At 38.6% G+C, this 5,397-nt stretch overlaps 1 long non-coding RNA gene across 1 annotated transcript; it reads left to right on the plus strand.

Moving 5' to 3' along the window:
- The first annotated feature begins 759 nt into the window (after positions 1 to 759).
- LOC145436811 (uncharacterized) lies at positions 760 to 4,813 on the plus strand. The gene is made up of 4 exons (XR_013914414.1): positions 760 to 850; positions 2,129 to 2,254; positions 3,562 to 3,746; positions 4,640 to 4,813. It is a non-coding gene; the product is annotated as an uncharacterized LOC145436811 (long non-coding RNA).
- The last annotated feature ends 584 nt before the right edge of the window (positions 4,814 to 5,397 follow it).

Below are 5,397 nucleotides of genomic sequence, written 5' to 3' on the forward strand. Positions count from 1 at the left end.
GTTTAGGAATATGATTATCGATGCGTGACTTCTAGAATATTTCGGCGATTCAAATTTTACGTCATCGCGCCATACAAAGATTTGAAGCGCAACAGGTCGCAGCCAGGCATAGTTCGCTCTTTCTGTATGGTAAATGCCGTAAATATATAGGAATTGTGACTGACTGAGGTAGCGGGTTAAAGGTATATATGCAGTAGCATATAGCTTATGGGGTATTTCGAATTGCCTGTAGTATATGACGCCTAGAGCTGTTTGACTTTCTGCAAAACAGGTGTAGACAACTATAGAAAAGTTTCAGCTTTTCCAGGTTAGAATTAGAGCTAAACCGTTTTTCCGAATTAGATTACAATTATATTGCTGGCATTTCGCTCTAATTTAGTGAAATTAGACCACTATAATTCGCTTCAAACATCTGAATTACCGGTACCTATACCTACGGTATATCATAATATTTATGCTTGAATTTTCTAGGTATATAAGTCATATAGATACATTCCTGTAGAACACTGATTCATGATTTTATAAAAGTTAGTGCAAGAATGGACATTTTCAACTTGATGTTGATTAATGGAGCAAAATTTGATATTTAAGTGCAATTATACCTCGAATCCAGTAACAAGATTATTAATCGTTGTAACCAAACGCAGCTTGATTATGTTGGCCCAGAGAATTTGGCTAGCCAGACCATATTGATGGAATATGGTCACAGTTAGATAATATTTTGGGCTATTTTACATGAGCTTTCCAACATTTGATTTGATATGTCCACTAAAACAGTTGTTATTCTGCTTTCGAATAAGACCTTAATTGCTGGTTTCAATGGTAACTGTGTTTGTCAAAGGCTGCAAAGGTAATTTCTTTTCCTTGTTAGATGTTTATTTGTTTGTTTGTGGTGTTCATGGTGGTGGTTCGACTACACTGGTCATTTTACACCAGGCCGGTTCTTATTATTATTATTCCGTATCTGCCCGATTACCAGTGAACTCGGCACTTAGTGAATTCGGCCGCACAAACTCGGCACTTGGTGAATTCGGCCGTGGTAGATCTCGTAGCGGTACCGGTCACCATGATTGGTTACTGGAATGTTTGCCGGTGAACTTGGCACTTTGAGTGGTTGTCAATGCTGTACGGCGGTCAGGGCATGCGTAGATCACACAGTCACGGCGTGATTAGATCACAGATTGCGTAATTGCGGGAAATAACGCGACGCTCTTCACTTGGTGAACTCGGCCCTTGGAGGAATTGGCACTAGAACACCTTCGCATTAGAAATGCATTAAGTATGAATGAACAGTATCAAAAAGGAAATTTAAACGTGTCGTGGCTCGTGGTAGATCTCGTAATCTTGGGATCCTTCAACCGTGTTATCGAGACACCCTAATCCCAGAGTGGAATCGTCTCTCCAAAGGCGAAAAATAATTTATTTTGACGTGATCATGCGAAACATTTGTTGATGAGGAACACTGGCTTGTCGTGATCGATAAACGAAGAAGCGCCGCTTGATGTTCCACAGTGTTTATCTCACATACAACGCCAAGATCCATCTTCTCAAAACTTACACGACACAGGCCCGTGACTCACGCCATCGATTCCAAGCAGACCGCGCGTGGTCGGTATATGAGCGCTGTGTTATTTCCCGTGGCTACGCAATCCGTGATCTAATCACGCCGTGACTGCGCGATCTACGGATGCCCTGACCTCCTTACAAGATTGACGAATCACTTGATAATACTATTATTAGTTTGATAATTCATATTAATAGCTGTAAATACACTTCATTTCAAAATTTCCCGAGGGCCGAATTCACCAAGTGCCGGGTGCATCGGCAACCATCTGCCCACTTACAGCACGGCCCAATCCTAGGCTTTTTAAGACATGGCTATGCGAATCAGATGGCGAGGAGGAGCCTAGATAAACGGCCAACACTTCGGTAGGAATTATGGAGTCGACGTGTCACGCTCGAACCCGCAATTCATTGGTGTTTAGCTATAATGGAACGTACCACTACGTTTCCTCGCCATACCTTGTAAAATGAGACCGTAGCATTTGGCATTTCGTGTGGCAATTGACTTTTGTGTGGAAAATTGTGTTCGTTTTAGAACTTATCCGAAACTTTTATTCCGCCATAGATTGTATATGATAAAACAATATCGGAATTGATCCTAGAAGAATTCCAAAGCAACTCACCACAAAGGAGGATTTAAAGAAGTTTGATGGAAAATTGAATGAAAGCAAAAGCCTTTGCAAGAGATGTGGTATGTTGAATCTGTTTTGGTATTTTTAAATAGGCCTACTTTGTTGTGCCGATAGCAGACAGTATATATAAACGTAAGATGTGGAAGCTATCAAGGTGTTTTTAGAAATTCAGTCAGTCAAAGTGGACGATCGTATTGCTTGGATTATATTTAGGCTTATTTTAGCATCTTTGAGATGCAACTCTAAACGTGGACGGTCATGAACAGTAGGGCTCTTCAAAAATGACTTTTTTTCTCAAATCGTACTGGCTACTTGATAAAATTGTTAGGTTACCTAATTTAAGCCTACAAACAAAATATGGTTCAAATCCAGCCAGTATCCGCTTTGCTACAAGAGAAGAAAGTTCCTATTTATTATATAAAAATGAATAATAAAAAATTTGAAGATTTTCTGTTAACCCCATGAAAGTGTTAGGCTGTCTATAGAAACGATGCTCACCAAATTTGGTTCAATTCCAACCAGTGGAAGCAGAGTTATTGCTGTCGAAAATTTGGATTTTAATAAAATAGTACTTACGGTGAGCACAACTTTAATAAGTAAACAAAGAATCGGTCACCGTAAATCCTATTTTATTCAAATCCAAAATTTTTCGACGGCAATATCTCCGCTTCCACTGGTTGGAATTGAACCAAATTTGGTGAGCATCGTTTCTATAGACAGCCTAACACTTTCATGGGGTGAACAGAAAATTCTCAAATTTTTATTACCTATTTATTTTTATATAATAAATAGAAACTTTCTTCTCCTGTAGCAAAGCGGTTACTGGCTGGAATTGAACCAAATTTTGTGTTTAGGCTTAAATTAGGTAACCTAACAATTTTATCAAGTAGCCAGAACGATTTGTGAAAAAAAGTCATATTTTAAGAGCCCTAATGTCCATGTCAGAGAAACGTTTTAGGGTAGGCCTACTCATATGTCTCGCAGCGTTCTCTACATAATTGTCAATTGCGATACAAACTGTTTGCTTGTATTGGTAAAGCCATCCAACTTCGAATTGTAAAATGTTGGGAGTCTTGATATCAAATTTTTGAAAGGTGCACTTTGAGAAGATTTCGGAATCTGTCAAATTATACAAAAATTTAGCAAATTCTTTGACATATTTCATCTATTTGGGACTCGATCAACGTAAAAGAATTGGTAATCATTTTATACAATATAGGCCCTATTGTATTTGTAGTTGAAGTATAGTAATAATTCTTATGGTTACCGCACTTGTAACGATTCACGGCCATAACTGGAATAATTAGAATGATATAACTTTCAAATTGTCATGCATTTTGCAACAACATTGTTCTCGATTTTCAAGGTGCTGACCATTCGAGGAGAATCACCCACCTGGAATTCACGATCCGTAAACGCGGCCGACTGTTTCTCTCCTCAAGCGGAAGCGACAGAGAAGAGGAACGAAGAGAAAAAAGGAGCAGAAATAGCAAGAGTGTGACAAGTCGCGTCCGTTCGCTTTAATGCGTATTTCCATCCGCGAAGTAGTAGGTGGGAAAACTAATGGGCGTTTGGTTAGGGCTTATATAAGGTTGACTCCAGCGCTGTATTTGCTAAATGTTGCTATGAAATAGGTGTGGTGTCATTTGGTATCAATATTGACTATTGAAAGACCATTTGTTAGTGGTCATGGATTTGTTCGGCCAGTATGCAGTAATTTCTGGTGGTCACTTCCCGGGCTTCTGTTCTCTAACCCCTCATGATTGTTATTCTGCTTCTAGTAAGACTGTCGATTCTAATGTTTTATCGTATCATTTGTCGGAGGTTTCGCTCGCTTTATTTACAACGTTTTGCTCTCTGCTAGGTCAATTACTGGCTGACTAACACTACAGCCTAAGAAACTGCACTAATTCTCATTTTAATGTCTTGCTGGTTATCTTGCTGTCAATTCTAATAATTTATTAATGTCTATACCAGTGCCGCCACTCAAATGTTTTGTTCTCTGTACACAATATTGTTAGGTCTTCAGCTTTCCAGGCAGAGTATCATTCCACTTTCTAGACTTGAGTATATATCTCTCCAACTAGCTGCCAAATAACTGATTCATTTGGATTGTTGAATTGATCATTTTGGACAGAATGTGAAGAAATTTTAGTCAAGAATTCTTTTTGTGTTAGTGGCTGTTTTCAAAGAGTGCTGAAGTAGTCATCGTTGATCTTGATAATCAAGTAGAAGTGACGATTGAAGTCGGTTCTCTAGTCATATAATATTAAAAAATATAATAATAAAACTTGAAAACTTGAGTGGAAATAGTTCAGAATCGAATCCATTTTAGTAAGTATGGGCGAAAAAAATGTAGGAGTCATTCGTTAGTCGCTACCTCTGCCATTTTCGCAGTACGAATGTCTTAGCTATTAATCATCATTTTCATTTTATTTCTGCAGGGTGTTGAAAAAAAAGGCCGCATGCTGGTTATTTAACTGGCTCATCAGAAGATGAAACCTGATGATAAGGACTGTTTTCACTTTCTTTCTAAAGACATTCGTTCGTTTGTTCGTTTTATTTTTTACAACGGCATTATTGCCAATTCGTTTGAAATTAAATTATCACAAATGTGATTAATATGTAGTAAATAATGTGGTGTGTGTACGCAGCCGTGATCAGGTTAAGCCCATAGTGGTAGAAAACAGGTTATTATATCAGGATCTTCTTCTTCTAACGTAGGATCTACATTCTACTCCCATGTTTAAAGGCTGTAGCAGATGCATAATATTTACATTATTGAAGGACATGGAAAAGACGTTGAATTGAGTCGACACAAAATCCCCCTTTCTACGACCTGCCGAGATCTAATATCTACTATATCGGCTCGGCTTTTCTACATCTTTGGTCTGTACTGTGTTTGCTGGGACCTTAACACAATCAAGGTGTGGAGTGATAGTATTACGGGCGCCTATATAGTTCGTGAGTCGTATGCACATTTACTGGACACGGCTCAATCATCAGATATCAGCAACCGAACCGAACCAATGCTTGATCTAAAGACGCTGAACGAGTGAGCTGGTAATCACGTCTGTTTCAGGCGGATCTTGAGTGATGTTGAAAATCGAATCACGATGCAGGCCAAAACTCACTCATTATTTCTCAAAATTATCTAGCCAGCTCGGTTATTAGCCTGTTTATCAGATATGACTAGTTTAAA

Source organism: Botryllus schlosseri, chromosome 4, assembly GCF_051294905.1.
Source record: "Botryllus schlosseri isolate E-star chromosome 4, Bs_hap1, whole genome shotgun sequence".
NCBI classification, from domain to species: domain Eukaryota; kingdom Metazoa; phylum Chordata; class Ascidiacea; order Stolidobranchia; family Styelidae; genus Botryllus; species Botryllus schlosseri.